General features: G+C 36.8%; 1 protein-coding gene across 2 annotated transcripts in view; it reads left to right on the forward strand.

Annotated features, from left to right (window-relative positions):
* The window catches only part of Nost (Nostrin), a 123,530-nt gene that overhangs the window by 91,352 nt on the left and 5,019 nt on the right, over positions 1–27,159 (forward strand). Inside the window, exon 11 of one of the 2 annotated variants that reach the window (XR_016142113.1) lies at positions 1,708–1,745. The exons of the other annotated variant lie outside the window; for it this stretch is intronic. The gene's annotated coding sequence lies outside the window, so the exon portion shown is untranslated. The remainder of the gene's footprint in view (positions 1–1,707; positions 1,746–27,159) is intronic. 2 annotated transcript variants of the gene reach the window in all.

The raw sequence follows: 27,159 nt of genomic DNA on the forward strand, positions 1-27,159 counted from the left end.
TTAACTGGAATAAATTTTTCCTCCTTGAAAAACCTAAAGACGAACTTATTGGAATATTTCTGCTGGATTTTTACTCCATGTGTCAGCTGATCACAATAACATGTTTCTATACAATAAATATGGATTTTTGGGGAGGAAGAAGGAGTGAAAGGGTCCTTGTTTTTTTTTTTTTTGAAAGAAGAGATCCTCAAAATTTGATCGCCTAGGGATGTTTCCTCTATATTAGAGAAATTCGTTATGCTTATAAATGTATTTTTAAACTAGAAATTATAAACATATTTATGTACATAATTTGAACTAGCAAAAAGAAATCTCAAATCCCTAAAAAGTACAAAACCACTTAATATTTATATTTTGTCTGTGTCAAATTACTTTAACCTACGTTTTATGTTGCTCAGTTTTTAAAACTAAAGCATATTTTATTTGAAATTCCTCAGTTTTGTCTAACATCGAAACCAGCAAACAGCAATGTGTACGTTTGTAGGAATGAAATTTGAAATTTGAGATGGGCCAAGTTTCAAAAAGAGGAGGTGATAAATTAAAACAGCCAAAAACATGCAACTTACAAGCAAGACCGTGTCCAAGGGGATACGAGGTTTTAACCCCTCCCCCTAAAATAAAATATCCGACTCGTAAAAAGGTAACAAAAATGCATATTAGCAAATTTTCGATGTGTTTCAAAAAGTTTTTTTTTAGTTTTAACGATTGAAACTTTTCTTGAAGAATCCAAAAGACAACCTTCTATGGACGTTTCTTCTGGGTGTTTATTCCACATTTGGACTGGAATAAATTTCCAGTGGAATACGTTGATCAATATTTCCTCCGCCTAAATTCAAGAATTTGAACAAAATAAAATTTTTGAAAGAAACGAAAGCAAAATGAAAGAAAAAAAACTTTTGGTAACCCCCCCCCCCCCCTCCCTGAACAAAAATCTTGTATACGCCCTTGCTTACATGACATGTATACAGAATTATAGAGAAATACCAGTCGTGTAGATTTAGAAAACTCGTGCCTCCAGTCCTCGCATTATATGGGCTTGGGCAACCATAAATTTTAACGATTGAGACTCTTCTTGAAGAATCCACATACACAAATTTTAATTCATAAATAAATTTATATAACTAAATTTCAAATCCCTAAAAGAAAGTCTCAAATCCCTAAAAGAAAATGTTCTTTATGGTGTGACTATTGCATTAGAGATGAAACAAATAAAGGGGGTGTGCTTTGCGAACTTCTTCAAATGCTTTGAAGTTTAATATTTATTAGTATTAAGTGATTTAATGGTTGTAAATAATATATTCCAGCAAATAATTTTAGATTACATTTCCTTAATACTTTTCGTTTTCAGCCTACTTTGATGTTCATGAATGAATAGAATTAAATTTTGAAATGACAAGTTAGCGTTTAATTTTTCTTCGTTTGTCGTATACTAGTAAAAATTGAAATTTTGGTTAAGTTTGCCTTTAACTTGAGGAGTGCAAAATTTTCGAAGTCTCAAACTGAGTATTTCTGATGTTTTTAAGTTGTGCTAGTAATTATTTTCGTTGTATCCGATGTATTTGACTAATAAAAATATCGATCCAGTATTTCCTTTTTTCTTATAAGATGTCATTAGGTATTGGGAAATTAAATATGGAGGAATTGTTATATTTGAATTGTCCGAATAATAAAAAAAATAAACTCAGTATATGTCTTTTTTTTAATTAGCTGCTATTAAATATGGAGGGATTTCACTTATATATCAGGTAAGATTTGGCAATTTTCTAGCGCTAAGAAGCCCATGGAGGATTTTTTTTCAGATATTTCAGCCTGGTATATTCACCAGAGAGATAAACTGTTTAATCAGCCAAAAGACTCCATAAAGAGGACCGTTCATGCATTGCTGTTTCTTATTCTAATGTAATAAGAAGCTGATGAGAATAATCTCTAACATTCTGTGCAAGGCTGTATGTAGGGGGAGGGAGTGGGTTGGACCCCCTCCCCCCCTGAAATTTCCACAGACTTATACAAAAGTAACAAAAATGCATATAAACAAATCTTTGTTCTGTTTTTTTTTTTTAATTTGTTTTAATCCCCTCACCCCCTCCCCCCCCCAAAAAAAAGAAAAAAAAATCCTCGATGTGTCCTTGATGCTGTGGCTTTTGCTTATGCGTTTGACTCATAGACTTATTACCTGAATAGAACCAGACAACATTGTAAAAACAATGGGAGAAAAGGCAAACAGCTAACAAGAACGTTGGCTGTCAATTAACAGATAAACAGACCTAAATAACCAGTTTGGCCCGCTTCGAATACCTTCAAACCCTTTGCTGAGGGTATGGAATAAAAAGTGCAAGGATATCGTAAAAACCTTATGTTCTCTGTAGTCTAAGATAAGTTAATTCCTCTGCAGTTTGACTGTAGATAAAAAGAGAGATTGCTGTCACATAATTTTGTGATAAAAAATATGCTTCTATTTCCACTGGTTTATTTTTTTGACGTATTGTCGCAACGAATCACATCATTTCTTGCTATTTTAGGGGAAAATAGCCCTGTCCTTTTAAAACCTGGTCGACTAATGATTCAAATTTGACTGCGAAGGATATTATTTAATATTTTGACAAGTAGCCTAATATTGTTCGTAGTTTATTTATTTGAATGGCTTTGACTGCGAAGGATATTATTTAATATTTTGACAAGTAGCCTAATATTGTTCGTAGTTTATTTATTTATGGAATAAAATGATTAAATTTACAAAACGATGAAAAGAAGTATATGGCTGGCTTTGATTGTGATTTGTTCACCATGCGTTGACAGTACTTCCTGAGTTTTGAGTTAAGTCCCCGCGGAAGATTGTCTTCAATGGACGATTCCCCCTCCCCAGCAAATTTCCCCGTGGACAATATTCCCCGATAAATTCCTCGTATGGACAATTAACCCCCAGAAAATTCCCCACATGTTGAACTGTGCAGCCACAGGGAAAGTAAGACAAATAAAAATAATGAAGAAAAGAAAGATTCTGTAATATTCTCGTAGAATATATGTTGTAGTATATGTTGCACTACAATCATATATATTCCACCCGTGAGTACAGATAGAATATATGCTGTAAAATATCTTGTAGCATTTACTTTTGAATTTCTATTTCTTTTAATTCTTTTTTTCGTGTCTTTGCAGGTTGAGTTATCATTGCAGGTTAGAAAAAAATAAAGTTCACCCTCCCCCCCCCCCTCCAGCCTTGAGACAAAACAGGCAATGCTTAGCAAATTCACTGTAAGCAATTCAGTAAAATCAGATTAGAGACAAATATCCATCCCCCTCCCACAAGAAAAACCTCTTTGAAACCTAACTGAAGGCTAACGAAGAGTTCGAAAGTTTCGGGATAAATATGCAGTTTTTAGTCTTCAAACATTCTGATATTCGTCTCTAATCTTCACTATAATCTAATAGACTATTGTAATTGCTGCCATTTTCAGTTTGACTTCTTCTGTGATTAAATTTTTGCTTAAACATTTCTTGCTTTCTACTCTTTTTTGAAATTTACTTTCCTTCACCAGGGCGTCGTTGGGGGGGGGGTTCAAAGAGGGCTGTTGCTCCCCAATAATGTGGAGATTTTTTCATATATATCCATTGCCTTTTAACTATCTGGATATAGACCCCTCTTGCCCCCCTCCCAATAAAAATGCTGGAGAATCGCCCTTGTCCTTCACAGAATCAGAGTATTGTATATCAGATGGCTATCGTCAAATTTCAAGAGAAAAAAAGAGGAACTCAGAGCTATTTTTAAAGAAGGCAAAAAATATGTCTCCCCATGGAGACATATGTTCAAGTATGCTAAAATATTTGTCGTAGAAACCGTCATTCTCTTGTCCTGGTAATGTTCATTTGTTCTTTATCTTGTTTTGCATCGGAACGATGAAGGAAGACTAGAGAAAACCTAAATAATGATTTTTTTTTTTATTTAATTATTTTAATGGAATGGTTTACTAAAATGAAGAGAAAAGTTAGAGTTATACCAAAGAATTCGTATTGAAACAAGTTCAAGTTCTTTATTAATCAATAAAAAATGTTTTGGCAAATCTATCAAATTAATGACCCATAGTGAGAATAACTCGTGTGTGGGTTTATATACACTCAATAATAAATAAATAATACTATCTCCAGATACTGGAATAAAAAGATTGCTCTTCAACTCTCCGTACGGTAACAACAAACAAAATTCGCATAAAATGAAAATAACCAAATAAATAAAGTGAAACGAGGAGCATCCACCCCAGAAAATAAATCAAATTAATAATTACTGATTAGGGGATTCATTCATCTAATTTTATTATTAACCAACGAATTATTCAAATCAGTAAGACTGTGGTATTTATTCCAACTTTATGTAATGCTATGCCTTGGTGAAAAACGAGGCCTTTCAGATTTTATTAAAGCCTGACGAACAACAGAACTGTCACGGGTCCAATATGCATGCAAAACCTGATTATCATCGTGAAAAAAATTATTATGCAAATAAAAACACTCAGGAAAAAGACCTTGAACGTGTTTAATCATATAAAGAACAGAATGGAAGGAAGAGAAAAGATCCAGTGGAAGGATATTTAAAATTTGATACATACTTTTTGTTGACGATTTACCATGGTAAGAAAACGGGCTAGGCAGACAATTTTTCAATAGACACAGAGCTTTATTTTGTTGCCTCTGAAGAGGAAGAATATGAGTTTTAAAAGTATTAAAAAAAAAATGGGACAGTAATTTATATATGAATGCACTAGAGAATGATAAAGAGATTTCAGTGCAAAAAACGGCAGAACAAATTTCAGATGATTCATCATTCCAATATTTCTTGCCAGTTTCATTCGAAGATAAATTGCATGGCTTTTAAATGATGAACTTGAATCCAGTATTATCCTGAGATATTAAATATCATCAACTCTTTCAATTTCAATGGGTAGGCCTTGAATATTAATCATCATACTTTCCGGTGCTGTTTCTCCAGTACAAGAGAAGATGATGAACTTTGTCTTAGTACAATTAATAGTCAATTTATTTCTCGAAAACCATAAGATAAGCCTCGAAAGTGCTGATTCCAACCTAAGCTTCAAAGATATAGAGTCGGGGCTGCTGACATTTCATGCCGTGTCATCGGCGAATAATATTTTAAGGCCAATATCATTGATGCTATTACTGTTATCATTAACATAGATAAGAAATAAGAGTGGACCCAAAATAGAGCCTTGTGGGACTCCAACTGAGTGAGATTGAGATAATGATGAGGAAGAAGTATCACCTCCGTCTACATACTGATTTCGGTTTTTTAGTTATGACACTATTAAGTCATTAACTGGGTCTTTTTTGCCGCAGTTATCAAGTTTAGTATGCAATATTTTATGGGAAATCGTATCAAATGCCTTTTTGATGTAAAAAAAAATTGTAGCAGGAATATCATCTTTGTCAAGGGCGTTATGAACAAACTGAGTCATTGCCATAATGGCATGCTCAGTAGAGTGAGACTTCCGGAACCCAAATTGCGTCCGGCTAAAAAATTTAGATTTCATTAGAAAGCTGACTACACGGTTATAAAGGCACTTTTCGAGCAACTTCCCAAATGTAGACAGGATCGAAATCGGCCGATAGTTTGTTGGGTTTTTCGGGTCCCCTCCTTTATACAAAGAGATAATTCTTGCAAACTGGAAACAAGAAGGAAATCTTCCGGTTTTAAAACAGAGGTTGAACATGGGAGAGCGTGCTTATAATATTTTGTGTTATACACTTAATCAGATTAGTCAATGACCCATCAATCCCTTCCAAAGATCCATTCTTTAAAAGGTTTGTTGTAAGTAAAAGTTCATCTGGGTTTACAGGAGTAAGAAAAATGGAGTAATTGTGAGAGAGGGGTAGATATGATTGAAAGTCCTCTCCAGTTTCATTGTCCAGATGACGGGCCAGGTTGTTTCCAGCAGTTGACGCGGTTTCCTCGCCAATTTTCGCAAAGTGTATATTTAATGCATTGATAACTTCCACTTTCACTGTAGCCAGTTTAGCTTCATCTTCAGATATTAATTCGTCGGGAAGATCATAGGTCTTATTCTTTTCTAAGCGCCTATTACCTATTTTCTATATCTTCTTGGGGGGACCGTCTACGTCAAAAAATGCTTTGGCAAAGCATTTACTTTTTGCCGATCTTAGCGTTTGTGTTAAATAATTTTTATATCTGCGAAATTCAGCTAATTTAACTTCAGATGGATCCATTAAGTATGCCTTATATAACAGATTCTTATTTTTAATTCATACCAGTAATCCAGGAGATATAGAAGGATTAATTAACTGTATAATACTGCTTCTCAATAGAGGATAAAGTGAGAAAGCATTGTTGAAACAGTATTTAAACTGATTCACAAAAAATTCAGCAGGAAAATTGAGTTCTGAAGATTCTAAAGAAGAAGACAAATCACTTGAAGAAAGCAATACTTAAGATTTTCTTAAGCAATTTCCATTAGTCATCTCACTTTTATTTTAGTAGGCCAATTAAACTCTGTAATCAAGTGAAGGTCGATCGCTAGCATCAAATGGTCTGAAAAATCTTCAATAACCATATCACTAGACTTTAGTTCCAGATTGGGATACAAATTATCATGAAGGGAAGCAAAATCTTTTGTTATTCTTGTTGAGACTCGATAAGCTAGTAAGATACCACCAGATAGGCCAACTGATAACAAATCAGCCCAGTCAGAAGAGATTCAGTGGAAATTATCGCTTGAGTTATTAGAATTATATAAATCAATATTAAAGTCACCCATGATAACTATTTTTGGATACTTGTTCGAAGCAATAAGCACAAAATCATCAAGAAGTTCCATGAATTTTGAAGCAGGAGAACTTGGAGGCCGGTAAAAAAAACACAAGAAAAAATTTTCATAATATTTATATCAATTTTAACTGCCAGAAATTCAAGTACCCTTTAAAGATATGGGTGATCATATTTGCTCACAAGATTTGACTGAATTGTTGATTTAATGGAAAAACCTACTCCTCCCTGTTTTATATTAATCCGATTCTTATGAAAAAAAGTATAATCCTGTTTATTAATAAATGTCTTTGCCGAATCATTTAAAAATGTTTCACAAGAGGCGAGGACCTGTATATTAGGATGAGAAATAAACAGGGATATTTAATCAAAGAGATTTAGTAATATGTAACGGTTAAACAAGTTTCCCTTGAAACAAATATCTTTTTTCAAAATTCGAACTAGGGTGAATGTTTATTTTTATTGGTCAAATGGACAATCATAACAAAAACATTATCATCATCACATTAACCATCAAATATTTTACCTAGATCAACGGAAAGCTGCTCGAAATTACGAATTCTATCATCCATCATCTCGAAGCTGGGTATACTTATTGACAAAAAGTGACTTACCAACCATACGGAGAGTCAAAGGAGACACAATTGTACCCAGAACTTCATCTGAAAGAAACAAACATAAAGATTTCTCATACTCATTGTAGTGCCAAGGTGATAAAAAAAAAACTCCCCCCCCCTGGATCTATCTTAGGTGTATTCATACCTTAAAAACTTCCTATTTTCCAAGATTTTTCTTTTGAATGTTTGAAAACTATGAAATTTTTAGGGTAGAATGGCATTTTTGTCAGTTGTGCCACAAATTCGTCTAGAACTTTGTACATAACTCTTCTTCTCTTATGATACTAATACACTATTGCCATGGAGCTTATGTTTAGTAATATTCAAAGAAAAATGTTGTTCAATGGGCCAGTAAGAAACTTAGAACCAGAATTTTAGGGTGTATTTTTGGGCTTCATTTGTTTTTTTTTAAGCGGAAGGGTTTCAAAAAAGTATTTCCAATTTCAACATTATTCTAATTTTATAAATATTAATTTTGATACATAGCCGAAATCTGCTTTGTAAAAGAAAAAGGAGAAATTGAGTTTCTAAGCCCACTTACTCCAGGCAGTGCAATAGTGCTGTCAAAGTAAAAAGTCTTGTGGCTTTAACATAATATGTTAAAGCCACAAGACTTTAAAGACACAAGACTGTTAAAGACACAAGATAAGATAAATAATATTATTATTTATCTTATTATTCCTTTTCGGCAACGTCACTTTGTATGGAACACTGTGTATATAATTAGGGTAATTGTAATGTAATTAATTAATGTAAATGTAGTTAATGTAATTATATATACAGTGGTATGGAAGGAGTGCTCGTGAAATGTCAGAGGGGCTAGTCAATAGTAACTTGAAAATTTTGGTGCCGTTTTTAACAGTCAAAAGTGATTGGAGGGTAATTAGCCTCTCTCGCATGAATTTTTTAGTTTCCCCCTCAACCCTAAAATCCATCCGACTAAAACTTTGAGAATCCCATTTCGATCATAATAGTCGAAAGGTCTGGTAACCATGCCTCCAGGGACATATAACCCCCAGTGCCCTTTTGGGGAGAGGGATGTAATTTGTGCAGGTTGTCCATTGTCTATATGTGGGTTTTTTTTATAGGAAAGGAGGGCATGTTTGATCCTCGGTGTCTAAGCAAGCCACGAGTATAAATGTGAAACTTTCAGGGAACGTTGAGGGAGATGTGGAACTAAATCAAAAGACACTATGTGCATCCAGGTTGTCAAAAAGACATATCTGCAATCGCTAAAGAACAGCTAAGGGTATTAAGTTGAAACTTTCAGGGTATATTGAAGGGGATGTCGAACAAAATCAACATGCAGTGTATAGCAATATTGACAAAAGGGTGTATCTGCAGTATATCAGGAACAGCCAAGGATATCAAACCCTTCAGGGCTTTTCAATGGGGATGATGAATCAAATCAACAAACTCTGTGGACATCGAGGTTGTGAAAAGGGCATGTCTGCATTATTTCATAAATGTTTAAGGGTAATACATATTCACCTTTCTGTTTCACCCAAAATCTTAAAGAGAAACTATTGCTTTAAAACGTGGGGAATAATTGTGTCCAAAATACAAATAGAAAGTCAAAATTTTCTTAACCAGAATAAACGGCAAATACTTGCAAGTATTTTTTTTTTTTTACCAATAAAATAACTCCATTCAAGAAGAATAGAAATTAAGAAGGACGAACTGTAAGTAAGAAGCGATGCGGCTCAATTGTAACCGAAACTCTAAAAATCGGAATTTTTATACCAGAATCGACCAGATTTACCAGAATATACCAGATTTTATATCAAAAGAATCGACTTAATATTATTTTTTTTTAGACCAGGGCACTTCGTGTCGAAGGGGCTGTCGTAGAAACTTCGAAAAGGGCTCATTCGATTGGAAATTGAAAGGGCTAGTGCCATTTTTAAAGTAGAAAGTGATTGGCGGGCTGATAAACCCCTGCCAAGCCCAGCATCGCTCCAAAAACATTCAAAAAAAATTTTGAGGTAGCCATTTGGTTCAGCATAGTTGAAAGATCCGGAAATTATGTCTTGGAGGATGACAACCCTCCCCACAGCCATCGGGGTAAGGGTTATAAGTTATGCCATGTGGACATTTAAGGTTTATATAGAAAGGGTGATCGTATAAACTTTGGAGGGGGCTCATTGGATTGGAACTCAAAAGTTCTAGTGCCCTCTTTAAGATTCAGTGATCGGAGGGTGGATACCTCCCCCCACACCTCTAATTTTCCCGAAATTCATGTGATACAAATTTTGAGATGGTCACGTGAGCTCAATAAGTTTCAAGGATGTTTGGTGTTTTCGATTTTGATTATATTGGTTTAAGGAAGTCCTCGTGTGGTGTATTTTTTTTATTGTGCGTTTTTATTGTTCAGTATGGACTTTAGGGAATGTTCATGCTATAACTGGCATGTAAATTATAATATGCATGTCAACAATAGAGACTTATGGAGTAGTTCGTTAAGACGACTGAATCATGCAGGATTTACAATCGAGTAATCCCCCCATTCTATGTAGGTTGAATGGAACCACAGTATATAAATTATAGGCAGTATGATCTTTCCCTATCTCACCCATTATAAAAACCCGGACCGAGGTGCGAGTGCTCCAGAGAACGTATAAACATAAACGACATTAGATCTTTTCTCGGGTAGACAAGTCAGATTTCTCTTGAACGCGAAACTTGACTTCAACGTTCGAACACTAAATTTTGAAGAAACTAATCTTAAATTAATTTACTCTAATACATATATAAAAATCGATAATTAGCAGAGCAATGCTATTCTTAGATGTTTTAAGGAATTACAAGTAGATTTCGAAGTCTCAAGCTTATTTGAAAGGCATTTTGAGAAAGTTTCTGCCAAAATACGTGTTCGAGGGTAATAGGACCGCTGATGGCAGATCAAATGAAAGGAGCTGTTTGTACGCGCTAATGCAAGAATAAGTGGGAGGAGCTGTTTGTTCGAACCGAGAATGACGAGCCAGAAATTATCTGCGGTAAACTTACTGCTATATCTTTATGCTGTGAATGGAACTGAATACTATTCAAGGCAGTTTTTTGGAGTTGAAGCGTTGTTTGTTAAGGGAAATGGGCCTGCAGATACACTTTTCATTGAAAAGTGCGAGCCAAATATACCACTATTTAATTTAGAATACTTCGAGTGTCACAAATATCTATATAGGATAAAGAACCCCGAGGACGAGATATAATTTGTTAGTGCATGGATTCCGAGACAAATACCTTCTCAGAATACGTGAATAAGACATTCTAGGAAGAAGAAGGAAACTCATAGTATAAATTGGGGCCACGCCAAGTGAGTAATGAATGGTGATAAGTAAGAAATGTTTTATGTATATATGTGTTTTTCTATAAATAATAAACACGTTTATTATAAAACGCATTAGTCTCTAGCATGTGTTACCCCTCTGAGAGGGAGGGGGAGGGGGGTCAACAATAAAGAACAGTATCAAAACTAAAAAAGAGCGATTACGGAATTCGATGTGTTTGTATATGATATATAATCATTAGTTTTGAAAAACACCCCTCCCTACTAGCCATTCTTGGACTATTGAATTCAATCTATGGAAAATTATTGAACCTGAACCTTCAGGAGAGGGTAAAGAGCAATATCAAACCTAAAAATTGCATAAAAACTACCTTAGGGTGGTTTACCAGCTTTGTCCATGAGACGAATCTTATTTATTTTTTATTCTGAACATTTTGATTTTTTTTTTAACTTGGAATTTTTTTTCTTTTTTAGAACTTAGAATTTGTTTTACATAGACACACAGACAGACAAACAAAAAAATGACGAAACAGACAGACAGTCAGAAAAAAGACACAGTGACACAAAGGCAGACGGACAGACACACAAAAATACACTTAGACACACGGAAACAAAAATGACACATAAACACACAGACAGGGGCAGCAAAAAGACACATAGACACGAGCACAAAAAGAGACATAGACACACATACAGACAAAAAGCCATAAAGATGCACAGACAGACATATAAAAAGACACACAGACAGACAGAAAAAAGACACATAGTTACACAGATAGATGGACAAAAAGACACATAGACACACGGACAGGTGGACAAAAATACACAGACAGGCACACAAATACACGGTCAGAGAGAAGAAAGAAACACAGACACACAGAAAGACACAAAGACACACAGACAGAGGGAGCAAAAAGACACACAGACAGACGCAAAAAAGAGACATAGACATACAGACAGACAAAAAAGACACATAGACAAACATACAGATGGGCAAAACGGCACATAGACACACAAACAGACAAAAAAATATATATAGAAACACAGCCAGACATATCAAAAGACACAGACAGACAGAAAAAGGACACATAGACACACAGACAGATGGAAAAAAAGACACACAGACTGACATAAAAGACACACATACAGATGGATAAAAGAGACACATAGACACCCGGACAAACGGACAAAAAAAATACAAAGACTGATACACAAACACACTGTCAGAGAGAAAAAAAGACACATAGACACACGGAGACACACAAAAACACATGGTCAGAGAGAAAAAAGACTCATAGAAACACGGACAGACAGATACAAAAAGACACATAGAAAAACAGAAAGACAGAAAAAGATACACACATAAAGCACAGACAGACGGACAGAAAGACACTTAGACACACTGACAGACATACAAAAAGACACACAGACACACAGAAAGAGAAATGACACATAGACACACAGACAGAGGTAGCAAAAAGATAAACAGACGCACAAAAAGACACTTAGACGCAAAGAAAGACAAAAAAGACACGTAGACACACAGACAGGCATATTAAAAAGACACAGACAGACAGAAAAAAGACCCATAGACACATATACAGATGGACGAAAAAGGCACATAGAGACATGGAAAGACAGACAAAAAGACACAAAGACATAATGACAGACACAAATACACGGTTAGAGAGAAAAAAGATACATTGAAACATAGGCAGACGGACAGACACATACAAAAAGACACACAGACAAAAAAAAAATGACGCATAGACACACAGACAGTTGGAGCAAAAAGACAAACAGATAATCGCACAAAAAGACACACAGATAAACAAAAAGGACACATAGACACACAGACAGGCATAAAAAAGACACACATGCAGACAGAAATAAGACACATAGACACACATACAGATGGACAAAAAGACACATAGACATACGGATAGACGGACAAAAGGCACAAAGACACACAGACAGGCACGCAAAAACACGGCCAGAGAGAAAAAAGACAAATATACGCACATACAGATGGACAAAAAGACGCATAGACACACCGACGGACAGAGAAAAAGACACAAAGACACACAGACGGACATATAAAAAGACACACAGACAGACAGAAAAAAGACACATAGACACATACAGATGGACAAAAAAGACACATAGACACACGGACAGACGGTCGAAAAGACACACAGGCCGACACAAAAACACACGGTCAGAGAGAAAAATGACAGAAAAAAGACACATTGAAACATAAGCAGACATACAAAAAAAAAAAAACACACAGACACATAGAAAGAAAAATGACACATAGACACACATACAAACAAAAAAGACACATAGACACACAGAAAAGCATATAGAAAGACCCACACACACACACAGAGGCAACCTGATTTTGAGTTAGGTTCGTCTGGGCTTAGTAGGCGTGTGCGCACGCTTAATAAGCCCATTCAAAATCAGTTGACAAAATGTAACCCAAGTAAAATATAAGTTGTGGTACCATCTATAACTTTAATGAAAAAATTATAGCAGGGGGGGGGGGGGGTAGGGAAAAAAGGTAAAATCTATGATTGTAAATTAACACATGACATCAGTTAGGGCATGAGCGAAGTATTCGATATCGCGAAGAAAAATATGATTATGTGTCTTTTTGTCCATCTGTATTTGTGCTTATGTGTCTTTTTGCTCCAATTAATAATAATAATAATAATAATTTATTTTTAACCCGCTAAATTAACAAAAGCGGAGTATAGATATAAGAAAGAACAAAAAATGCATACAAAGCGACTAAATACACAGTAATACACAATAAAACACTAAATACGCAGTAAAAGCACAGCAAATACACAGTAAAAGCACGAAATTAAAGACGGAGGCGGACAAACCCATGATGAGCTGGGAGAGCCTTCACTGTCTGGGGGATATTTTCAACAAGCCCAACAAGCTTTTCAATTATATCTGGAAGCCCAAAAACTGAGACAGGGTTACAGTTCCAGTACCACAGGGGCAAATACAGTAGAAAATATGAAAATTATATGTTATTTGCTCCATACAAGTTACGGACGTGTTTTTTTTTTTATCTAAATTTTGTCCCAAGAAAATGTCCCCTCTCCTCTTCTCTAAAAATTTCATGTTATCATATCTGATCAATAGTACTCACAAGAGGCCTTGGGTCCCTCCTTAAATCTATAAATGAATCCTAAAGGCTCCTTGCTATTTTGTATATATTCTAAATTATTTGATTGTTCTGTTACCTTTCTACCACCCCCAGCCCCTAAGGGCTCTTTTTAACAAATGTGAACCATCTAAAACACATTCTTAACATTTTCATCTGATATACATTACATTAACAACAAAAACAGAACACAACATAGAGAAATATTAACAGAGACAACATCATATTCAACATCCTAGACAACAACATAAACAAAAGACATAGATAAACTAATAAACGAAACAAAAGACATAGATAAAGACATAGGATGCCTTTATGGAGCAAATATGACCTTAAATGGGTAAAATATGACATTCCTTCTTGTTGTCCATTAAATGAACCCAAATAATAATAATAATAATTTATTTTTAACCCGCTAAGGTAACAAAAGCGGAGTATAATAAAAGAAAAGAAAAAATATATACAAATCGACTAAATACACAATAAAGACACTAAATCAATGAAGGAGGCGTACAAACCCATGATGAGCTGGGAGAGCCTTCACTGTATGGGGGAGTTTTTCAGCAAGCTCAACTAGCTTTTCAGTTATATCTGGAAGCCCAAAAACTGAAACAAGGTTACGGTTCCGGTACCACGGAGGCAAATACAGTAGAAAACGCGAGAACCGAAAATAATAAGAACGTAATGACCGGGTATTTTTTCGCCCAAGAATGGGACAAACACCAGAAAGGAACAAAATTGAATGATCAGTAAAAACAGAATACAATTTAGCAAGGGTCTTCCTACTGTATTTCCCCCGATTGGCAACAATTTTGGAATAAGATACTTGGATCTTTTTCTTACAATTCGCCACGGCTTGTTCTCGGAGAGATTTAAGATTTTTAGCAATGTTTATACCCAACCACCGAAAAGAAGAAACACATGGGACAGAAAAAGAAGCGCAATCTAAAGGCGAGTTACAATTACTATTAAACGAAAGATATTCACATTTAGAGAAATTCAGTGATAGACCAATCTTACTAAGGTTTGTTGCAACTGTAGATACAGAAACAGAAAGACCTTTTCTAGTCCTACTAATTAGAAGTATATCATCAGCATACGCTATGTAAGAAAGATTTATCGCCTGAAAAATACAAGTGGTTGGGATAGAAGATAAAACAGAAGAAATGCAAAGTTTAAAGATAGACGGGGAAAGGACAGCACCTTGTCTGACACCACGCCGAACCGGAATTTTAGAATCGGAAATAACCCCTTCAGCTTTTATTCGTAGAAAAGAATTGGCATACCAATAACGAAGGAGAGAAACCAGAGAAAGATTAATGCCGTGACTAAAAAGGGAAAACAGAGCTTGTGAGTGGACGACGCTGTCAAAAGCCTTGGAGAGGTCCAAGGCGCAAAGATGGAGTTCATATCCCTTTTTAGTCGCATCGATAAGAAGATTAATTAGAACCCGATGGGCTTGCTGGCACCCCACCCCAGACGAAAATCCTAGCTGATTTTCGCCAAAATGTGCACTCGATATGGACGGAAGAAGAACATATTCAAAAACTTTACTGAGATTGCATGACACAGTTATTGGCCGATACGACGAGCAATCGCTAGGAGGTTTTCCTCTTTTAAGAATTGATGTTACAGACCCACATAGGAAGCTATCCGGTACCGCAGACGCACACAAGCACATTTGAAAAAGCAACTGCAGGTGTTGAAAAAGAAGAGGGCAATCAACTTTTAAATGGTTGGCAGAAATGCCATCACAATCGAGGGAATTTGATTTCAACCTTTTTACTGCCTGCTGAACCACAGAGAGCTCAACAGACAAAATCTGAGTTTGGCTCAGCGATACGGGAAGTGCGGCAATGAGAAGTTTCGAAAAAACCGAATGGACATGATAATTCACTGAACTAAAAACTTTACTGTAATAACTATGCCATCCACCGGCACTAATCGGGCTTGTAGCAAAAGAATCATCAAGTTTTTCAGAATTAATTACCTTTTGCCAATCAGATTTACTTAACGGGAAATTCGATATTTTTGATTTAGTCGAGCGCAGGTATTTTTTATATTCTAATTTTGTCTTTTGCTTTATTTGATGAATAACCCCTTCAGACGGACGACCACAAGAAACCCAAATCCGCAACCAAAACTTTGCTTTATTTTTAATCGATTTCAATTCAGGATCCCACGACCACTCCGGTTTACGCGTGTTTCGCCTGACTCGCTCCCGTGGTACAGCGGTCAATTCAGCTGTTTTAAGGCAAGATACTAATTTTAGATAATAATCATTTAGAGTATTTTTATCATTTGAAGACTTACAACTAAGCTGTAGAAGGTGGAAAGGAACTTGAATTGTAGCAAGTAGCATAGCTAGCGTAGAAATATACAGCGATAAATTTATCTTATTCCAATTTCGACGGAAAACCCATCTTCGTCCTGCTTGTAAAGCATTACGATTAGTACAAATCGGTATTTGAAAAACAAACGAAATCGGTCGGTGATCTAAATCGCAATGATCTTCATGAACAGTTACAGTAGAAACGGGTAGGCCCGGAGAACAAACAACATGATCAATATTACTTTTACTACCGGAATGATGAAGATAAGAATATATACAAGTTTTTTCAACCAGCTTAAACTGCGGCAGCGAATCAAATATCAAATCCGAGCGAATATTCGATGACAGCAGGTCAGCGTTAAAGTCTCCAGCGATCAAAAAACGATAACCTTGATTTGAGACGGAATCCAAAAGTTTCTGTAATACACTGCAAGTCTTAGCGAATCTGTTAAGAGACTGAACCGATTTTCTGTCACAAGGCAAGTAAACATTTACAATCACTAAATCGTTAATCCGCACGGCCAAAATGTTAGGATCACTGTGAAAAAGCACAGGCGAGTAGCAAGCAACACTATTTCGGTTTAATATACAAGCAAGCCCACCCGACGGCCGTCCGAAAGTAGTTCGTGCCGCCGATACGAAAACGACGTGATTAGCACTTCTTTTTAGCAGGTTTGTATTAGCCGACGATAATAAGTGTTCTTGCAAACAGACAATGTCAGAGTTACATGCAAGTTCGTCAATAACATGCTCTTTTCTTCTGGTACCATTTATGTTGTACGAGACAGCTGAAAGGGACTGCATCATTTTCGGGCACTACTCGAAACGCGAGACTTGAGCACTGGACATTTCAAACTAAAGGATGTATGATCACCGTTGCAGTTCGCACATTTGGGGCTATTTTGGCAAGGCGTTTCCTTAGTGGCAGTATGATTACCGGCACAACGAGCACATTTATCAACAGGACTGGTGCAATCCTTCATCATGTGATCTGGGGATCGGCATTTGAAGCAGCAACGGGGTACACTGATGAAATCGTACACACGGAATATTTCGTAACCTATTTTCAGGCCATTCTTGATGGCATTGCCTTTTGCGAATGTATCCGAAAACTCTAGCTTAATTGTTTGTGAAGAGCCGAAACGAGTGGCTTCAGTCACACCAGGGTACGAAATTAGTCCATCAATGTCAAAATCCTCAGGGATACCTCTAGCAATCCCAAGGTGACGCTTAAGCACAGTTTTAGTGGTAGCACCCGATGCGGCTGCACTAATCGAATTGCAGAAATCCGAAATAACAGATTTCTCAATGTTGACATACAACTTGTCACCTCGTGGGCGGACACTGGAAACTGACTCGTGACCTGACAATTGGTCTAAGAATTCCTTTCGACTTTTGGGGTTGCAAACTGTTTGCGGAAGGTTTGAAACAATCACTGTAGCATGGCTACTCGATAGTGAAGAAGCAGCATCCCCAGGCTGGGGTAGCGGTGGAAAATTGGCTGAATAAGACTCGAACTGATTGGATATAGTTTTTAGATGCAAGTTCAGTTCATTGACTTTCGAGAGCAAAGCCGAGTAAGCCGAAGCCGGGATAACTGGCACTTCCGAAGGGCTTCGAATGACGAAAGTCGGAATTGTAAAACAATCTGAATCACCTTTTCTCAGCATTTCCAAGATATCACCAAGGTGACTAGATGGTGCCTTCGTTCAGTTTCGCTTCTGAAATAGCGCATCAGGATCCAGCTTCAAGCCCAGCCATTTCTTTGCGATCACAATCACTTCGCAATCAAAAAACTCCGCTCCAAATCTTTTGATAGTCTCATCATCTAGTCCCTCTTCCTTGTTTCGCTGAACAAAACTCAACACGGGCGAATAATGCAAATTCTCACTCTGTTCAAACATCATGACGTAACAAGCTCTATGCACAGCAGCATGGGCTGTTGCGCGCACGACTGACGAATTCTGCTATTTATAGAATACAGAGCTATTTAAGCTAATAAGCGAGGGAAGCGTAGTTTCCTGCTACCTGATCCCCGCAGTTTAAGGGAGTAACACTCCCGGCAGGTACAACGGCCCTTGCGACAAGAAACTCCCCTCTTCTGCTCGCTTATTAGTAAAATTTAATAATATGAACGCACTGATGTTGAAATTGTCTGTGTGTCTATATGTCATTTTTCTGTATGTGTGTCTATGTGTCTTTTTGTGTGTGTCTTCCTGTCTTCTTATTTGTCAACGTGTCTTTTTTCTGTCTTTTTTTTCTCTGGCCGTTTGTTTGTGTGTCTGTCTGTATGTCTTTTTGTATGTGTATACAAAAAGACATACTTCTGTATTTTTTTTACGTCTGTACGTGTGTCTGTATGTCTTTTTTGTCCATTTGTATGTGTGTCTATGTGTATTTTTTCTGTCTGTCTGTGTGTCTTTTTGCATGTCTGTCTGTGTGGCTATGTGTCTTTTTTGTCTGTCTGTGTGTGTCTTTTTGTGTGTCCGTCTGTGTGTCTAGGTGTCTTTTTTCGTCTTTCTGTTTGTTTTGTGTCTCCGTCTGAGTGTCTTTGTGTCTGTCTGTCCGTGTGTCTATGTGTCTTTTCACCCTCTGGCCGTGTGTTTGTGTGTCTATCTGAGTGTCTTTTTGTCATTTTATCCGCCTGCCCGTCCGTCTATGTATCTTTTCTTCATCCGTATGTGTGTCTCTGTGTCTTTTTTCGGTCTGTCTTTGTGTATGTGTGTTTTTTTATATGCATGTCTTTGGGTCTGTGTCTTATTTGTGTGTCTATGTGTCTTTTTGTGCATCTGGTTGTATTTTTGCTCCCTCTGTCTTTGTGTTTATGTGTCATTTTTCTGTCTATGCGTCTTTTTGTGTGTATATCCTTCTGCCTATGTGTCAATGAATTTTTTCTGGCTGTCTGTGTGTCTTCTGATATGGCTGTCTCTGTGCCTACGTGTCTTCTTGTTCGTCTTTCTGTGTCTCTGTGCGTGTCTTTTCCTGTCTGTCTGTGTTTTTGTATGTCCGTCTGTGTGTGTTTGTATCTGTCTGTCCGTGTGTCTTTTTTATATCTGACCATGTGTTTGTGTGCCTGTCCGTGTGTATATGTGTTTTGTTCTCTCTACCCTTATGTTTGTGTGTCTTTCTGTGTGTTTTTTGTCCATCTGTCCGTGTCTCTATGTGTCCTTTTTGTCGAACTGTCTGTATGTGTATGTGACTTTTTTATCTGTCTATGTGTCCTTTTGCTCATCCGTATGTGTTTCTATGTGTATTTTTGCTGCCTGGCTGTGTGTCTTTTGTATGTCTGTCTGCGTGTCTATGTGTCTTTTTGTCTATCTGTGTGTCTTTGTCTCTTTGTGTGCGTCTGTCTGTGTGTCTTTTTGCTCCCTCTGTCGGTGTGTCTTTGTGCCTTTTTTTGTGTCTGTCCGTGTGTCTGTGTTTCTTTCTTCTCTCTGAACGTGTGTTTGAGTGCCTGTCTGTGTCTTTTTACCCACCTGTCCGTGTGTCTATGTGTCTTTTTGTCCATCTATCTGTGTGTCTATGTGTCTTTTTCTGTCTGTCTGTGTGTCTTTTCTGTGTGTCTTTGTGTCTTTTTTTCTGTCTGTGTGTCTATGTGTCTTTTTGTGCTCGTGTCTGTGTGTCGTTTTGCTCCCTCTATCTGTGTGTAATTTTTATTTATGTGAGTCTAAGTGTCTTTTTGTGTGTCTATCCTTCTGTCTTTGCGTAAATGCGTCTTTTTTCTGTCTGTCTGTGTCTTTTTTTATGTCTCTCTGTGTATTTTGTCGTCTTTTTGTATGTCTGTCTGTGTGTCTGTGTAAAAAATTCTAAGTGCCAAAAAAGAAAAAATTCTAAGTTATAAAAAAAATCAGCTACTTGAACACGGTTGTTGTGAAGACCAAACTTGGCTTAATATTTATACTGAGGAATTAATTCATAGTATTAAAGTAGCACAGAATTACGCGGTACTGTTTCAAGAGTTCGTCTTGGCATGCGAAAGTCGGGATGGTCAAACCCACAAGTAAAAGCAGCAAAAAATCGTGCCAAACACTGCTCTCGAGAATGGAATTCGGAAGGTCGACCTATATCCGGGACGCTGTTCCGGCTATTTCACGAGTCTAAAAAGCAATATAGTCGAATAGTTAATGAGCTGCAAGTGAAAAATGTGGAAATGTTGTCAAAAACTCTGTCAGATTCACCCAAAAAGCTGTGGTGACTGTTAAAATCACAGAAACAAAGTACTGATGGTGATGTGAAAATATCCAGTGAGGAGTGGGAAAATCACTACCGGAGCTTGTATGAATCCGTGAACCTAACCTTGAATACGGAACATGAAAAAAGACTTCAAGCCTCACTACAGGTTTTCCCTAATCACCGTATTTTAATCAATGTGAGTGCTGATCAAATTATAGCTGTTGTTATGAAATTGAAAAAAGGGAAAGCAATGGGACTTAATAAAACTAAAAGTGAGCACCTTAAGTAGGGTTCAAAGCTTCTTTTTGAGTCGATTGCATTGCTATTTTTATTTGTCTGAACACTGCTATGGTCCTGCAGGATTTATGTTGCGGAAAAAACACTAATATACCGAAAAAAAGCGGTTAAAAAAGTGTAGAATCCTCGTTTCACCCCATAATAGTTTCTTCGGTTCTTGGTAGGTTTTCTAAAAAATTCTGATGCCGCATCTAGTCCGGTCTTGTGTTACCGGTTTTAAGCAGTTTGGTTTTAAGGCACATCATGGTTGTGCAACGGCAAATAGATTAATGAAAAAGATTTTCAGGCGAGTAACCGAATCAAAGACAACTTTCTACATGTGCTGTGTTGATATAGCTGCAGTATTTGATTCAGTTTCGCACCCACAGTTTCTTCTGACTATTTTAAAGAACGGGGTTGATCCTAGCATAGTTAAGGTCCTGTATTTTTGGTATAATAATAGTGTCATTCGTGTGTGTACCGGTATAATGGAACATGAAGTAAGATATGTACCTATTCTTACAGAAGAAATACACCTCAAGAAAGGAGTCAGGCAAGGATCAACAATTAGCCCAATTTTATTCAACGCGGCAATTTACATCGCTACTAAGCATATCCATGGTAGCTACTTTCTTGATGGTGTAGATTTGAGTTTAATATCGTATGCGGATGACCTCCTTCTATTAAGTTCTTCACTGTCTCTTTTAAAAGAAAATCTTGAGCTGCTGGTTAACCTTTATAAAGATATTAGTCTCCATGTTAATATCTCTAAGACAGAACTTGTAGTATTTAACGGTACAGATAGCGTGAGAACTCTTCTTTCGGTTTGCGATGGCCCTACTGTTGCTGGATTAGAGACAATTAATTATCTCGGAATTTCAGTACGGATCTGACATTAGAATGCTGCGCGGCCTGTTTTCATCCTCGGCATTTGGATGCATGCGCACCAGGCACGCAAAAGCGGTAGCCCTGAAAAATACTGTGAGAGAAAGGATTCTGGCGAGACTTTTTAAGGCAATCGTAACACCAAATTTTCTTTAAATTTCCCCTTTATTTGATCTGCTTAAACAGTCCTAAAAACGACAAATTCGTACTAAATACTTCAAGCTTGCAAAATATCTGTTACGAATCGTGCCCTGGACGTCCAATACCTCCTTGTGCCGAAGGTTCGGAGTTATTGATCCTACCGCAAAATGCGAAGAAATTGAAACCCTTGCTTGTGCCAAAACCCTGACGCACCTGTATTTATCTCCGTTGACACGGCTTATGTATGATTTTGCTTAAATTTTGTGTATGTAATGTAGTTGTGTGAAGCGTTCTCTTTTTTTCTTTTGCTGATTATTTACTCCGCTACCTTCTTTTGTTCTTAAGTGGGCATAAATGAAATATTATTATTATTTCTTTTACTTCATCTTGAATAATATTCAGCTCCTTCCCATCTTCATACAATAGGGGGGGGATCACTTAATTGTAAATCCCTATATGATTCAATCGTCTTAACAAGCTACTCAATAAGTCTCTATTGAAGACATACATATTATAATTCACATGCCAGTGATAGTACGATAATTCACTAAAGTCCATATTGAGCAATAAAAACGCACACTCAAAAATTACACCAAACGAGGACTTCCTTAAACCAATATATTCAATATCGAAAACACCAAACATCCTTGAAACGTCTTGAGCTCACTTCATCTAATGATAATAACTCGGGATATTTCTCATTCTTTTATATCAAATAATTGGCAAACAATGTATTTCACCGAAAGCTAAGATACATTACGCAATGGTACTGGCTGTCAAGAACCAATGTATTGTTTCACCAACAACATGAATGATTACGCAATATCAGATGCTTAATACACCAGATGCAATGGGAATACTGGCCATTAGGAACCATTGTATTGTTTCATCGACAACATGAATGATTATGCAATACCAGATGCTCGACAGACCAGATGCATTAGAGTACTGGCCGTCCGGAGCCATCGTATTGTTTCACAGACAACATGAATGATTATACAATACCAGATGTTCGACAGACCAGATGCAATGGGAATACTGGCCATCAGGAACTATTGTATTGTTTCATCGACAACATGAATGATTACGCGATACAAGATGCTCGACAGACCCGATGCAATGGGAGTACTTGCCCTACTGAATCATTGTATTATTTCATCGACAACATTAATGATTACGCAATACCAGATGCTCGACAGACCAAATGCATTGGAGTACTGGCCGTCCGGAGCGATTGTATTGTTTCATCGACAACATTAATGATTATGCAATACCAGATGTTCGACACGCCAGATGCAATGGAAGTACTGGCCGTCAGGAACCATTGTATTCATAAATTATCCCCTCCCCCCCTCCAAAAAAAATGGGGGGAGGGCTTGGGAGGGCATTAGGGCCCTGGAGGGAGATATGGGGCCCTGGATGGAAACATGGGTACCTAAAGTAATGTGTAAGCCCCGTTAATGAAAAACCGGTGTGCTCAGTACCATTACATTACAAAAAAGGATACCTGGGTGGTTGTAGTCATAACAATTTTTGGGAGTAAAACAAGTGTTATCTACCATCAAAAGAATTTGTCTGTCCAGTAAGCATCTCAAATCACTGTGGTATGCATATTCTTCGAATGATGGCAAAAAAGGGGCCCGGAAACAAATCACTAATAGTATTTACCATATCTCCAACTCCAGTTGAGAAATTGATTGCGCAAATAACTTGTTACAATATAGTGACGCTTAGCACCAGTTGGCCAGCACCCAGAAACAATACATTGATTGCCTAAAAGAACATAAGATCATCAATGACTCGTTGGCTTAGTTGACTAATGTACCGTTCTTTTACCATAGGAAATCTTTGGTCTCACTTTCGATTCCTACACCATATATAAATTCCATAAAATCAATTGAAAAACTGCTTAGAAGCTAAAAAAGGCTTTGTTAAAAAAGAAAACATGTCGCCATCTATAACTGTAGGCAACAATAATATCATCTATGACTTTGGTTAAATATTTGGCATTCAAATGTACCCACCACTGGAAGCTGAGATAACGCAATGGTACTGGCCGTCCGAACCTATTCTATTGTTTTACTGAGACATAAAACCTGGCAAGCAATGTTTCCAGGAGATGTTAATATTTGGCATTCAAATGTATCCATCACCGGAAGCCTTATGCAAGATACCTTACGCAATGGAAGTACTGGCCGCTCGGAACCATTGGATTGTTACACAATAAGCTAGCCAAGCAATGTTTCAAATGTATCCTTCACCGGAAGCCTTATGCAAGATATGTTACGCAATGGGAGTACTGGCCGCTCGGAACCATTGGATTGTTACACAATAAACTTGGCAAGCAATGGTTCCAGGAATGTCGTCATCTCAAAAGACCAGATGTGAGGGATTGCTAACTTCAATACTACACCGAGATAGGGGTGTGCTTGTATTTGTGCAAGGGATACTACTGACACGGCTTTGTATTTAGTTTGTCTAGGTGGTTATATACTGTTAAGGCCTCCTCTTTTTATTATTGTCATTATTATAAACAACAAGTTACGGCAACCAGAGGTAGCGGCGCTTATCCCGGGTGCGGAAATTTTAGGGACGCAAAATTTCAAATAAATAATCTAACATTTACAGTCGTTTTGTAATTATAGGTATTTTTTTGTTAAAATTAATTAGAGGGCGCAGTCAGCAGTAAGTATAAGCAAATTGAATCCGTGATTTTAATTTTTTCCCATATCTTTCCCCATATAAAGTAAGAAAAGTCAGATTTAAACACAAATTTTGATAGTATGTAAAAATTTAGGTAAGAATTGGCCTAAAATTTTTTGAGAGACAGGGGAGTAGGGTTGGATCCAGGATTTAGTGGGGGTGCTTAATAGGCTGCTCCGATTAACTTGCGAAAGAAAATACCAGCAATTGAAAGGGAGCCTTAACAATTGATTGATACAAAAAAATAGTAAGTAATAAAAACCACCCCACCATAAAAAAAAAAGAAAAAGCTGTTCACCCTCTACAAAAAATTATCGAATTTTATATTTAATATGATATTTAATAGCCCCAAATTGACCACTACGTTAGGGAAGGGCACGCGCCCCCAGCACCCCCACCTGGATCTGCCAGTGCAGGGGAGAGGTTTGGGGCTAATCGAGAATTTTTCCCGGGCGCAAGAGAGGCCAGAACCACCACCGACCAGAGGGTTTTTGGGGTAATTAAATTGTTTAAGATTTACTTCTTCCATTTTTAATTAATACTTCCTACTTTTTACAGACAACAAAAACGGCTTCAGTGGCCAGAAAAAAAAAAAAAAAAAAACAACAGCAACCAAATATCAAATTGTGCAAAGACTTTACGTCGAGTTATGGAATTCTCCTAGCTCAAAACCGGACGAATGAACAAAACGTTTTTGATGATTCCGAAAAGAGGTCTGAAAATACTTGCCTATTGTTGACTCCCCCTCCTACGCACAAAAAATGGATCTTTTGATAGAATAATATACGCCCTAATGAGATAGAATGGTGCATGTTAAAATATTAATTAAAGTGAAAACACTGCCCTATATGGGGAAGCTCAAAGGATTTACCATCCCCCCACTCATCTTATTCTTTTATTTGTATATTAATACTAAAATTTATTTTTTTAGAATTTAGGTTATTATTAGGGCGAGGCACTCATTAATGACAGCTCGGGTTACATATTTCGCTGCTTCAGGGACTAGAAATAAAAATCAATTATTTTCAAATAGTTTCAGGCTGGAAGCCATTTCCCCTAGAAAAACTTATATGAACTATTAAATAGAAAATTATTAGTTTTAAACTATATAATGGCAAAGGTACGATTTAAAAATAAAGTTTCCTAGTTAACTTTACCATTCTTCTACTCATATAGCCCATGGAATAATCCACCTACGATGAGGAAAAATAATTAAGTAGAAAATTTGGACAATAGTGAACACACTGCTCCTGGTGGAAAACCTCAAAGAAATTAACCTCCCCTGACCTTATCAATTTATTCAAGAATTAGTCATATGGGCTTTACAAAGAAGATAACGCAGGTGTTAACAGCTGCAGCTTTTATTGACGTTCACCAATCTTTCTTCGGGATCAATTAAAACGTCATGTCTGATTTATCTGTCATTTTATAGGACATAGGATCAGAGATAGGCTTAGAACTTATTTAGATAAGAATAATTTCCGGAGCAACAGAAGAATGTTGACAAATTCATTGGCTGTAATAAATGGCAACAATAGTTAATGCATTCCAATTTGCATTGAACGTCTCAATAACCGTTTAAATAAATGATTCATAACTACGATTCTTAAAAAAATGTTTCATAAATTTGACAAAATACGTATTTTTTAATTTGCAGAGCCTGAATTCGTTCAGCAAATCAATACGGTTTTGTAACTCGTAACTTATTATGAACTTATTAAGATAAGAATAATTTCCTGAGCAACAGAAGAATGTTGACACATTCATTGGCTATAATCAAACAGCTCGTGGCAACGAATTTTAAGTAAGGAGCGACTCGCTCAATAGTAACCGAAACTATATAACTTACCTTTTGTTATCTATAGATACATAAAAAAATCAGCTTATTGTGCTGATTCCAAATATGTGCTGATCAAGTACAGTATTACCCATCAAAAGTTACGAGCTTGAGAAAATTTGCCTTATTTTTGAAATAGGTTGAAAATACCTCCTAAAATCCAAGGAATCCAAGGAGAATCCTACTGTAGAAGTTTCAAGCTCCTACGTACAAAAATGTGGAATTTTGCAATTTTTGCCAGAAGAAAGTTCACGGATGCGTGTTTATTTGGTTTTTGTTTTGATTTTTTTTTCTCCAGGGATGATCGTATCGAAATAATGTTCCTAGAAGATCGGGAGAGGATTGGAAATTTTACACTGTGGGGGATTTGATAGAATTCTTTTACGAAATTCTTTTTAGTTGTCTTACATTCTCTTTGCTAACTCAATTTGAGGGGAGATGTACCGGGGGAATTATCCAGAGGCTATTTTCTGCGTGTTTTGATTTCCGGGAAAATTTTTAAGAAAGGGGGCATTTTGCCATTTCCGTTGTGATCGGGACACCGATTTGAAATTAAAGTCTTTTTCAAATGAGAGTATGCTAAGGAGAATTTTTCAGGTTGAATCGTCCACAAGAAATTTTAGGAGGGAGATTTTCATCAAAGATAGAACTGTCTGGAGGGAATTTGACGAGGAGGGAGGGCACTTTACTTTGGATGAAATTTCCAAGGAGGAGTTTTATATTATTGAAACTGGCATCATATTATTCCGTATAAGAAGGGTTGCCCCCCTCCTCAATACCTTTCTCTTTACGCTAAAGTTTGACTGTTTGTCCCAATTTTTTAACAACGGCCACTGAAACACAGGGGCCGCTTAATTAGAATAGAAAACTTTTTTAAAAGTGCTAACAACTTTTGTTAGTGCTAACAACCTTGCGTAAAGAGCAAGGTATTGAGAAGG

The sequence above is a fragment of the Artemia sp. Qi Xiang Cuo genome, chromosome 8 (genome assembly GCF_049724085.1).
Source record: "Artemia sp. Qi Xiang Cuo chromosome 8, ASM4972408v1, whole genome shotgun sequence".
In the NCBI taxonomy this organism is placed as follows: Eukaryota; Metazoa; Arthropoda; class Branchiopoda; order Anostraca; family Artemiidae; genus Artemia; species Artemia sp. Qi Xiang Cuo.